The sequence below is a fragment of the Channa argus genome, unplaced genomic scaffold (assembly GCF_033026475.1).
Source record: "Channa argus isolate prfri unplaced genomic scaffold, Channa argus male v1.0 Contig133, whole genome shotgun sequence".
Classification (NCBI taxonomy): Eukaryota; Metazoa; Chordata; class Actinopteri; order Anabantiformes; family Channidae; genus Channa; species Channa argus.
Window position 1 is genome coordinate 54,833 of NW_027125352.1, and position 12,168 is coordinate 67,000.

Consider the following 12,168-nt stretch of genomic DNA (forward strand, 5'->3'; position numbering starts at 1 on the left):
TTTTTGCTTGGGTTTACGGGCAGCACAAGCTGGTGTTACTGCCTATTTATTCATAGAAATTGTTCTATATTTTCATCAAATTTTGTTCTTTCATTGCTGTTTTGCTACTTTACTGGTTTGCCAACCATCGTGCTTCATTACTAGTAGACCATGTTACGGTCCTGGCCATATGTGTTGTTTTTATTTTCTTGTTCTTATAGGTGCCCTGCCTGATTGGCCGGATTTGGGGGAAGTACAGGAAGCTGATTGGTCCATCCTACACTTCCTGGAGTTTTAAAAGTACGGTTCCCAACAGCTAGCGAGGCTCTTTCTGGCAGTAGCACCTGTTTGCTGTTCTTGGTTTCCAAATCTTATTTAGCATTTTTGAATTGTTAGGTTTTGTGCCGTGGTTTTGTTTATAAATTGTATATTTTGTAAATAGTATTAAATCTGTAGGGGTGGACTGCCATTTTCTTTTGATTGTTTTCTCTTGTTTTCACATTAGGGAGTTAGGGTTAGCGACTGTCTTTTGGTTTGTTTATTTCTATCAGGCTAGCTAGCGCTTTCTGTGGGAAATGGCTTATTTTGTTTATTATGTTGGCCTTGGTTCGCCCTGAGTTGTAGTGTCATGTTTTGTTTGACACTTTCTTTCGTTTAAAATAAATATCATTCTGTTGGAACATCTCAATCCTGGATTTTGGTTTGAGGATCGGAGAGGGAACATGCAAATTTATCTTTGTATGTTTCACCCTGACCCCCTAGACAGGGGCGTAACAGACCAGTACAGTTATAGTACTTTGTACTTTGCCACATTTATCTTCTTCTTAGCAAGTGTCATGCATTCTGCTTCTCCAGCGTTTTTAAGAGCTGTTGATGATGTCAAATGCAGCTTACGGCCACACCGCTCTCTAAGCGCCCGATCTCGTCCGATCTCGGCAGCCAAATAGAGCCGGGCCTGGTTAGTACTTGGTAGGAAGACCGCCTGGGAATACCAGGTGCTGTAAGCTTTTTTGCTTGGGTTTACGGGCAGCACAAGCTGGTGTTACTGCCTATTTATTCATAGAAATTGTTCTATATTTTCATCAAATTTTGTTCTTTCATTGCTGTTTTGTTACTTTATTGGTTTGCCAACCATCGTGCTTCATTACTAGTAGACCATGTTACGGTCCTGGCCATATGTGTTGTTTTTATTTTCTTGTTCTTATAGGTGCCCTGCCTGATTGGCCGGATTTGGGGGCAGTACAGGAAGCTGATTGGTCCATCCTACACTTCCGGGAGTTTTAAAAGTACGGTTCCCAACAGCTAGCGAGGCTCTTTCTGGCATCAGCACCTGTTTGCTGTTCTTGGTTTTCAAACCTTATTTAGCATTTTTGAATTGTTAGGTTTTGTGCCGTGGTTTTGTTTATAAATTGTATATTTTGTAAATAGTATTAAATCTGTAGGGGTGAACTGCCATTTACTTTGGACTGTTTTCACATTAGGGAGTTAGGGTTAGCGACTGTCTTTTGGTTTGTTTATTTCTATCAGGCTAGCTAGCACTTTCTGTGGGAAATGGCTTATTTTGTTTATTATGTTGGCCTTGGTTCGCCCTGAGTTGTAGTGTCATGTTTTGTTTGACACTTTCTTTCGTTTAAAATAAATATCATTCTGTTGGAACATCTCGATCCTGGATTTTGGTTTGGGGATCGGAGAGGGAACATGCTAATTTATCTTTGTATGTTGCACCCTGAGCCCCTAGACAGGGGCGTAACAGACCAGTACAGTTATAGTACTTTGTACTTTGCCACATTTATCTTCTTCTTAGCAAGTGTCATGCATTCTGCTTCTCCAGCGTTTTTAAGAGCTGTTGATGATGTCAAATGCAGCTTACGGCCACACCGCTCTCTAAGCACCCGATCTCGCCCGATCTCGGCAGCCAAATAGGGCCGGGCCTGGTTAGTACGTGGTAGGAAGACCGCTTGGGAATACCAGGTGCTGTAAGCTTTTTTGCTTGGGTTTACGGGCAGCACAAGCTGGTGTTACTGCCTATTTATTCATAGAAATTGTTCTATATTTTCATCAAATTTTGTTCTTTCATTGCTGTTTTGCTACTTTATTGGTTTTTCAACCATCGTGCTTCATTACTAGTAGACCATGTTACGGTCCTGGCCATATGTGTTGTTTTTGATTTGTTGTTCTTATAGGTGCCCTGCCTGATTGGCCGGATTGGGGGGCAGTACAGGAAGCTGATTGGTCCATCCTACACTTCCTGGAGTTTTAAAAGTACGGTTTCCAACAGCTAGCGAGGCTCTTTCTGGCAGCAGCACCTGTTTGCTGTTCTTGGTTTCCAAACCTTATTTAGCATTTTTGAATTGTTAGGTTTTGTGCCGTGGTTTTGTTTATAAATTGTATATTTTGTAAATAGTATTAAATCTGTAGGGGTGAACAGCCATTTTCTTTGGACTGTTTTCACATTAGGGAGTTAGGGTTAGCGACTGTCTTTTGGTTTGTTTATTTCTATCAGGCTAGCTAGCACTTTCTGTGGGAAATGGCTTATTTTGTTTATTATGTTGGCCTTGGTTCGCCCTGAGTTGTAGTGTCATGTTTTGTTTGACACTTTCTTTCGTTTAAAATAAATATCATTCTGTTGGAACATCTCGATCCTGGATTTTGGTTTGGGGATCGGAGAGGGAACATGCTAATTTATCTTTGTATGTTGCACCCTGACCCCCTGGACAGGGGCGTAACAGACCAGTACAGTTATAATACTTTGTACTTTGCCACATTTGTCTTCTTCTTAGCAAGTGTCATGCATTCTGCTTCTCCAGTGTTTTTAAGAGCTGTTGATGATGTCAAATGCAGCTTACGGCCACACCGCTCTCTAAGCGCCCAATCTCGTCCGATCTCGGCAGCCAAATAGAGCCGGGCCTGGTTAGTACTTGGTAGGAAGACCGCCTGGGAATACCAGGTGTTGTAAGCTTTTTTGCTTGGGTTTACGGGCAGCACAAGCTGGTGTTACTGCCTATTTATTCATAGAAATTGTTCTATATTTTCATCAAATTTTGTTCTTTCATTGCTGTTTTGCTACTTTATTGGTTTTTCAACCATCGTGCTTCATTACTAGTAGACCATGTTACGGTCCTGGCCATATGTGTTGTTTTTATTTTCTCGTTCTTATAGGTGCCCTGCCTGATTGGCCGGATTGAGGGGCAGTACAGGAAGCTGATTGGTCCATCCTACACTTCCTGGAGTTTTAAAAGTACGGTTCCCAACAGCTAGCGAGGCTCTTTCTGGCAGCAGCACCTGTTTGCTGTTCTTGGTTTCCAAACCTTATTTAGCATTTTTGAATTGTTAGGTTTTGTGCCGTGGTTTTGTTTATAAATTGTATATTTTGTAAATAGTATTAAATCTGTAGGGGTGAACAGCCATTTTCTTTTGATTGTTTTCTCTTGTTTTCACATTAGGGAGTTAGGGTTAGCGACTGTCTTTTGGTTTGTTTATTTCTATCAGGCTAGCTAGCACTTTCTGTGGGAAATGGCTTATTTTGTTTATTATGTTGGCCTTGGTTCGCCCTGAGTTGTAGTGTCATGTTTTGTTTGACACTTTCTTTCGTTTAAAATAAATATCATTCTGTTGGAACATCTCGATCCTGGATTTTGGTTTGGGGATCGGAGAGGGAACATGCTAATTTATCTTTGTATGTTGCACCCTGACCCCCTGGACAGGGGCGTAACAGACCAGTACAGTTATATTACTTTGTACTTTGCCACATTTATCTTCTTCTTAGCAAGTGTCATGCATTCTGCTTCTCCAGCGTTTTTAAGAGCTGTTGATGATGTCAAATGCAGCTTACGGCCACACCGCTCTCTAAGCGCCGGATCTCGTCCGATCTCGGCAGCCAAATAGAGCCGGGCCTGGTTAGTACTTGGTAGGAAGACCGCCTGGGAATACCAGGTGCTGTAAGCTTTATTGCTTGGGTTTACGGGCAGCACAAGCTGGTGTTACTGCCTATTTATTCATAGAAATTTTTCTATATTTTCATCAAATTTTGTTCTTTCATTGCTGTTGTTTTGCTACTTTATTGGTTTCTCAACCATCGTGCTTCATTACTAGTAGACCATGTTAAATAAATTGTATATTTTGTAAATAGTATTAAATCTGTAGGGGTGAACTGCCATTTTCTTGGACTGTTTTCACATTAGGGAGTAAGGGTTAGCGACTGTCTTTTGGTTTGTTTATTTCTATCAGGCTAGCTAGCACTTTCTATGGGAAATGGCTTATTTTGTTTATTATGTTGGCCTTGGTTCGCCCTGAGTTGTAGTGTCATGTTTTGTTTGACACTTTCTTTCGTTTAAAATAAATATCATTCTGTTGGAACATCTCGATCCTGGATTTTGGTTTGGGGATCGGAGAGGGAACATGCTAATTTATCTTTGTATGTTGCACCCTGACCCCCTGGACAGGGGCGTAACAGACCAGTACAGTTATAGTACTTTGTACTTTGCCACATTTATCTTCTTCTTAGCATGTTTCATGCATTCTGCTTCTCCAACGTTTTTATGCAGCTTACGGCCACACCGCTCTCTAAGCGCCCGATCTCGTCCGATCTCGGCAGCCAAATAGAGCCGGGCCTGGTTAGTACTTGGTAGGAAGACCGCCTGGGAATACCAGGTGATGTAAGCTTTTTTGCTTGGGTTTACGGGCAGCACAAACTGGTGTTACTGCCTATTTATTCATAGAAATTGTTGTATATTTTCATCAAATTTTGTTCTTTCATTGCTGTTTTGCTACTTTATTGGTTTGTCAACCATCGTGCTTCATTACTAGTAGACCATGTTACGGTCCTGGCCATATGTGTTGTTTTTATTTTGTTGTTCTTATAGGTGTCCTGCCTGATTGGCCGGATTGGGGGGCAGTACAGGAAGCTGATTGGTCCATCCTACACTTCCTGGAGTTTTAAAAGTACGGTTCCCAACAGCTAGCGAGGCTCTTTCTGGCAGCAACACCTGTTTGCTGTTCTTGGTTTCCAAACCTTATTTAGCATTTTTGAATTGTTAGGTTTTGTGCCGTGGTTTTGTTTATAAATTGTATATTTTGTAATTCGTATTAAATCTGTAGGGGTGAACAGCCATTTTCTTTGGACTGTTTTCACATTAGGGAGTTAGGGTTAGCGACTGTCTTTTGGATTGTTTATTTCTATCAGGCTAGCTAGCACTTTCTGTGGGAAATGGCTTATTTTGTTTATTATGTTGGCCTTGGTTCGCCCTGAGTTGTAGTGTCATGTTTTGTTTGACACTTTCTTTCGTTTAAAATAAATATCATTCTGTTGGAACATCTCGATACTGGATTTTGGTTTGGGGATCGGAGAGGGAACATGCTAATTTATCTTTGTATGTTGCACCCTGACCCCCTAGACAGGGGCGTAACAGACCAGTACAGTTATAGTACTTTGTACTTTGCCACGTTTATCTTCGTCTTAGCAAGTGTCATGCATTCTGCTTCTCCAGCGTTTTTAAGAGCTGTTGATGATGTCAAATGCAGCTTACGGCCACACCGCTCTCTAAGCGCCCGATCTCGTCCGATCTCGGCAGCCAAATAGGGCCGGGCCTGGTTAGTACTTGGTAGGAAGACCGCCTGGGAATACCAGGTGCTGTAAGCTTTTTTGCTTGGGTTTACGGGCAGCACAAGCTGGTGTTACTGCCTATTTATTCATAGAAATTGTTCTATATTTTCATCAAATTTTGTTCTTTCATTGCTGTTTTGCTACTTTATTGGTTTGCCAACCATCGTGCTTCATTACTAGTAGACCATGTTACGGTCCTGGCCATATGTGTTGTTTTTATTTTCTTGTTCTTATAGGTGCCCTGCCTGATTGGCCGGATTTGGGGGAAGTACAGGAAGCTGATTGGTCCATCCTACACTTCCTGGAGTTTTAAAAGTACGGTTCCCAACAGCTAGCGAGGCTCTTTCTGGCAGTAGCACCTGTTTGCTGTTCTTGGTTTCCAAATCTTATTTAGCATTTTTGAATTGTTAGGTTTTGTGCCGTGGTTTTGTTTATAAATTGTATATTTTGTAAATAGTATTAAATCTGTAGGGGTGAACTGCCATTTACTTTGGACTGTTTTCACATTAGGGAGTTAGGGTTAGCGACTGTCTTTTGGTTTGTTTATTTCTATCAGGCTAGCTAGCACTTTCTGTGGGAAATGGCTTATTTTGTTTATTATGTTGGCCTTGGTTCGCCCTGAGTTGTAGTGTCATGTTTTGTTTGACACTTTCTTTCGTTTAAAATAAATATCATTCTGTTGGAACATCTCGATCCTGGATTTTGGTTTGGGGATCGGAGAGGGAACATGCTAATTTATCTTTGTATGTTGCACCCTGACCCCCTAGACAGGGGCGTAACAGACCAGTACAGTTATAGTACTTTGTACTTTGCCACATTTATCTTCTTCTTAGCAAGTGTCATGCATTCTGCTTCTCCAGCGTTTTTAAGAGCTGTTGATGATGTCAAATGCAGCTTACGGCCACACCGCTCTCTAAGCGCCCGATCTCGTCCGATCTCGGCAGCCAAATAGGGCCGGGCCTGGTTAGTACTTGGTAGGAAGACCGCCTGGGAATACCAGGTGCTGTAAGCTTTTTTGCTTGGGTTTACGGGCAGCACAAGCTGGTGTTACTGCCTATTTATTCATAGAAATTGTTCTATATTTTCATCAAATTTTGTTCTTTCATTGCTGTTTTGCTACTTTACTGGTTTGCCAACCATCGTGCTTCATTACTAGTAGACCATGTTACGGTCCTGGCCATATGTGTTGTTTTTATTTTCTTGTTCTTATAGGTGCCCTGCCTGATTGGCCGGATTTGGGGGAAGTACAGGAAGCTGATTGGTCCATCCTACACTTCCTGGAGTTTTAAAAGTACGGTTCCCAACAGCTAGCGAGGCTCTTTCTGGCAGTAGCACCTGTTTGCTGTTCTTGGTTTCCAAATCTTATTTAGCATTTTTGAATTGTTAGGTTTTGTGCCGTGGTTTTGTTTATAAATTGTATATTTTGTAAATAGTATTAAATCTGTAGGGGTGAACTGCCATTTACTTTGGACTGTTTTCACATTAGGGAGTTAGGGTTAGCGACTGTCTTTTGGTTTGTTTATTTCTATCAGGCTAGCTAGCACTTTCTGTGGGAAATGGCTTATTTTGTTTATTATGTTGGCCTTGGTTCGCCCTGAGTTGTAGTGTCATGTTTTGTTTGACACTTTCTTTCGTTTAAAATAAATATCATTCTGTTGGAACATCTCGATCCTGGATTTTGGTTTGGGGATCGGAGAGGGAACATGCTAATTTATCTTTGTATGTTGCACCCTGACCCCCTAGACAGGGGCGTAACAGACCAGTACAGTTATAGTACTTTGTACTTTGCCACATTTATCTTCTTCTTAGCAAGTGTCATGCATTCTGCTTCTCCAGCGTTTTTAAGAGCTGTTGATGATGTCAAATGCAGCTTACGGCCACACCGCTCTCTAAGCGCCCGATCTCGTCCGATCTCGGCAGCCAAATAGGGCCGGGCCTGGTTAGTACTTGGTAGGAAGACCGCCTGGGAATACCAGGTGCTGTAAGCTTTTTTGCTTGGGTTTACGGGCAGCACAAGCTGGTGTTACTGCCTATTTATTCATAGAAATTGTTCTATATTTTCATCAAATTTTGTTCTTTCATTGCTGTTTTGCTACTTTACTGGTTTGCCAACCATCGTGCTTCATTACTAGTAGACCATGTTACGGTCCTGGCCATATGTGTTGTTTTTATTTTCTTGTTCTTATAGGTGCCCTGCCTGATTGGCCGGATTTGGGGGAAGTACAGGAAGCTGATTGGTCCATCCTACACTTCCTGGAGTTTTAAAAGTACGGTTCCCAACAGCTAGCGAGGCTCTTTCTGGCAGTAGCACCTGTTTGCTGTTCTTGGTTTCCAAATCTTATTTAGCATTTTTGAATTGTTAGGTTTTGTGCCGTGGTTTTGTTTATAAATTGTATATTTTGTAAATAGTATTAAATCTGTAGGGGTGGACTGCCATTTTCTTTTGATTGTTTTCTCTTGTTTTCACATTAGGGAGTTAGGGTTAGCGACTGTCTTTTGGTTTGTTTATTTCTATCAGGCTAGCTAGCGCTTTCTGTGGGAAATGGCTTATTTTGTTTATTATGTTGGCCTTGGTTCGCCCTGAGTTGTAGTGTCATGTTTTGTTTGACACTTTCTTTCGTTTAAAATAAATATCATTCTGTTGGAACATCTCAATCCTGGATTTTGGTTTGAGGATCGGAGAGGGAACATGCAAATTTATCTTTGTATGTTTCACCCTGACCCCCTAGACAGGGGCGTAACAGACCAGTACAGTTATAGTACTTTGTACTTTGCCACATTTATCTTCTTCTTAGCAAGTGTCATGCATTCTGCTTCTCCAGCGTTTTTAAGAGCTGTTGATGATGTCAAATGCAGCTTACGGCCACACCGCTCTCTAAGCGCCCGATCTCGTCCGATCTCGGCAGCCAAATAGAGCCGGGCCTGGTTAGTACTTGGTAGGAAGACCGCCTGGGAATACCAGGTGCTGTAAGCTTTTTTGCTTGGGTTTACGGGCAGCACAAGCTGGTGTTACTGCCTATTTATTCATAGAAATTGTTCTATATTTTCATCAAATTTTGTTCTTTCATTGCTGTTTTGTTACTTTATTGGTTTGCCAACCATCGTGCTTCATTACTAGTAGACCATGTTACGGTCCTGGCCATATGTGTTGTTTTTATTTTCTTGTTCTTATAGGTGCCCTGCCTGATTGGCCGGATTTGGGGGCAGTACAGGAAGCTGATTGGTCCATCCTACACTTCCGGGAGTTTTAAAAGTACGGTTCCCAACAGCTAGCGAGGCTCTTTCTGGCATCAGCACCTGTTTGCTGTTCTTGGTTTTCAAACCTTATTTAGCATTTTTGAATTGTTAGGTTTTGTGCCGTGGTTTTGTTTATAAATTGTATATTTTGTAAATAGTATTAAATCTGTAGGGGTGAACTGCCATTTACTTTGGACTGTTTTCACATTAGGGAGTTAGGGTTAGCGACTGTCTTTTGGTTTGTTTATTTCTATCAGGCTAGCTAGCACTTTCTGTGGGAAATGGCTTATTTTGTTTATTATGTTGGCCTTGGTTCGCCCTGAGTTGTAGTGTCATGTTTTGTTTGACACTTTCTTTCGTTTAAAATAAATATCATTCTGTTGGAACATCTCGATCCTGGATTTTGGTTTGGGGATCGGAGAGGGAACATGCTAATTTATCTTTGTATGTTGCACCCTGAGCCCCTAGACAGGGGCGTAACAGACCAGTACAGTTATAGTACTTTGTACTTTGCCACATTTATCTTCTTCTTAGCAAGTGTCATGCATTCTGCTTCTCCAGCGTTTTTAAGAGCTGTTGATGATGTCAAATGCAGCTTACGGCCACACCGCTCTCTAAGCACCCGATCTCGCCCGATCTCGGCAGCCAAATAGGGCCGGGCCTGGTTAGTACGTGGTAGGAAGACCGCTTGGGAATACCAGGTGCTGTAAGCTTTTTTGCTTGGGTTTACGGGCAGCACAAGCTGGTGTTACTGCCTATTTATTCATAGAAATTGTTCTATATTTTCATCAAATTTTGTTCTTTCATTGCTGTTTTGCTCTTTTATTGGTTTGTCAACCATCGTGCTTCTTTACTACTAGACCAGTACCGTTTTAGTACTTTGCCACATTTATCTTCTTCTTAGCGAGTGTCATGCATTCTGCTTCTCCAGCGTTTTTAGGAGCTGTTGATGATATCAAATGCAGCTTACGGCCACACTGCTCTCGAAGCGCCTGATCTTGTCCGATCTCGGCAGCCAAATAGGGCCGGGCCTGGTTAGTACTTGGTAGGAAGACCGCCTGGGAATACCAGGTGCTGTAAGCTTTTTTGCTTGGGTTTACGGGCAGCACAAGCTGGTGTTACTGCCTATTTATTCATAGAAATTGTTCTATATTTTCATCAAATTTTGTTCTTTCATTGCTGTTTTGCTACTTTATTGGTTTGTCAACCATCGTGCTTCATTACTAGTAGACCATGTTACGGTCCTGGCCATATGTGTTGTTTTTATTTTGTTGTTCTTATAGGTGCCCTGCCTGATTGGCCGGATTGGGGGGCAGTACAGGAAGCTGATTGGTCCATCCTACACTTCCTGGAGTTTTAAAAGTACGGTTCCCAACAGCTAGCGAGGCTCTTTCTGGCAGCAGCACCTGTTTGCTGTTCTTGGTTTCCAAACCTTATTTAGCATTTTTGAATTGTTAGGTTTTGTGCCGTGGTTTTTTTTTTATAAATTGTATATTTTGTAAATAGTATTAAATCTGTAGGGGTGAACTGCCAATTTCTTTCGTTTAAAATAAATATTCTGTTGGGGCCTGGTTAGTACTTGGTAGGAAGACCGCCTGGGAATACCAGGTGCTGTAAGCTTTTTTGCTTCGGTTTACGGGCAGCACAAGGTGGTGTTACTGCTTACTTATTTTTAGAAATTGTTCTATATTTTCATCAATCTTTGGTCTTTCATTGCTGTTTTGCTCTTTTTTTGGTTTTTCAAACATTGTGCTTCATTACTAGTAGACCAGTACAGTTATAGTACTTTGTACTTTGCGACATTTATCTTGTTTTTAGCAAGGGTCATGCATTCTGCTTCTCCAGCGTTTTCAAGAGCTGTTGATGATATCAAATGCAGCCTACGGCCACACCGTTCTCGAAGCGCCCGATTGGAGGAGGACAGGGGTATGGTGTTTCTGAGTCATGGTGCTGCAGGAAGAGACACGTATGTGAGCTGCTTCCCGTGTGACGTGCATTTTTCGTTTTCTTATCTGTTTTTTGCCTATCCAGTGTAGTGCGTTTGACATTGCATTAATTATTTTTATTAAACCCCCCGGCGGAGTTTCTCCTTTCAGGGGTGCCTTTATATTTCGTGGTTTTTCTAGTTTTTGAACTGTTTTTTTGTTTTTTTACACGTGCTTTCTGATAAACCGCTCATAATGGAGAACGGCAGAGGCATACGAGAAGAAGAAGCTTGTTTAACAGTAGCTGGAAAGCGTTACGTCGCGGTACGAGTTGACTGTGTTGGCTGAGGTGGTGGGGGAAGAGAAAGTTAAGACAATGGAACTGCTGAGAGCAATACGTGATGTATGTGGAGGCATTGTTGCATTGCGTGAGACAGGGCTGAATAAATATGAGCTGACAGTCAAGAGCGAAGCTGGAAAGAAAAGACTTTTAGATGGATTTAAAGTGGGTAGAGCAGTGGTGATGGTGAAAACTTTAGTTATTGATGAATTGGTGGTGTCATTTTTGAATTTGCCTGCTGTGATGCCCACAGCCTCGGACACACCCTAAATTTCTTTGGTAATGTTTTCACTTACCTTTTTCCTTAAGTTTGGTTTCTTGTTATTAAGTTTAAGTTGTATTAATTGAATTTCTCTTTTTCTTGTGTTATCATTTTGCTGATACGGGCGTGTTGGCCATCCAGATAAAAGATTGGATTGAGGCCTTTGTAGACTTTAAATACTACCTACTGGGCCTGGATTGTACCAAGTACCCCGTTTGACGCGGGGAGGGGAAAATATGGGGAATATGTTTCCTTAGACGTTATAGGTTATTAAATGTTGTTTGGTTCATTATTTTGTTATTGCTTTTTCATATTTGAGTAATGGGATGATGTTGGTAAACTGTTTGTCTAGAGTTTGTTTATAATTTGTCCAGTTATAGTTATGTCTACCCCTTGTGTGTCATATTGGTTTGGCCAGCCAGTATATATGTTGCCCCTTGTGTGTCACTCAGGTTAGGTCTGTTTTGTCTCTGTTGTGATTAGAACTTATGTTGTAATTTCAGTTTGATAGTTTAAGTTCAGCTATCTTTTGTTGACCTCTTTTAGGGCCCACATTTTGTTAATAAATTGAAATTTCTTTGTATATGTTGCATTTGGGTAAATAAAACCCATTTTCTTTGTGACTTTACTCCTGTGTCCTGTGTCTACCTGCTTGGTCCCTGACATTTGGTGGCAATGGTGGGATCATTCAGTACAGGACACAGGAGTTTTTTTTTCTTTTCCCCTCAATTTTTCCCCTTTTGTTAATTATTTGGAATGAAGCCTCGAAAAGGAGGACAGACAGATGGAAGAGGTGTCCAAAATCAGCAGGCTGGTTTAGAGG

At 41.4% G+C, this 12,168-nt stretch overlaps 11 pseudogenes; all 11 read left to right on the top strand.

Annotated features, from left to right (window-relative positions):
* Window positions 1–867: 867 nt before the first annotated feature.
* On the top strand, window positions 868–986 carry LOC137122012 (5S ribosomal RNA; annotated as a pseudogene).
* Window positions 987–1,843: 857 nt separating this feature from the next.
* Window positions 1,844–1,962, top strand: LOC137121985 (5S ribosomal RNA; annotated as a pseudogene).
* An 857-nt stretch (window positions 1,963–2,819) lies between these two features.
* LOC137121984 (5S ribosomal RNA) lies at window positions 2,820–2,938 on the top strand (annotated as a pseudogene).
* An 867-nt stretch (window positions 2,939–3,805) lies between these two features.
* Window positions 3,806–3,924, top strand: LOC137122050 (5S ribosomal RNA; annotated as a pseudogene).
* A 598-nt stretch (window positions 3,925–4,522) lies between these two features.
* Window positions 4,523–4,641, top strand: LOC137122045 (5S ribosomal RNA; annotated as a pseudogene).
* Window positions 4,642–5,498: 857 nt separating this feature from the next.
* LOC137122021 (5S ribosomal RNA) lies at window positions 5,499–5,617 on the top strand (annotated as a pseudogene).
* Window positions 5,618–6,474: 857 nt separating this feature from the next.
* On the top strand, window positions 6,475–6,593 carry LOC137122022 (5S ribosomal RNA; annotated as a pseudogene).
* An 857-nt stretch (window positions 6,594–7,450) lies between these two features.
* On the top strand, window positions 7,451–7,569 carry LOC137122023 (5S ribosomal RNA; annotated as a pseudogene).
* An 867-nt stretch (window positions 7,570–8,436) lies between these two features.
* LOC137122014 (5S ribosomal RNA) lies at window positions 8,437–8,555 on the top strand (annotated as a pseudogene).
* An 857-nt stretch (window positions 8,556–9,412) lies between these two features.
* On the top strand, window positions 9,413–9,531 carry LOC137121986 (5S ribosomal RNA; annotated as a pseudogene).
* A 251-nt stretch (window positions 9,532–9,782) lies between these two features.
* LOC137121995 (5S ribosomal RNA) lies at window positions 9,783–9,901 on the top strand (annotated as a pseudogene).
* Window positions 9,902–12,168: the final 2,267 nt, after the last annotated feature.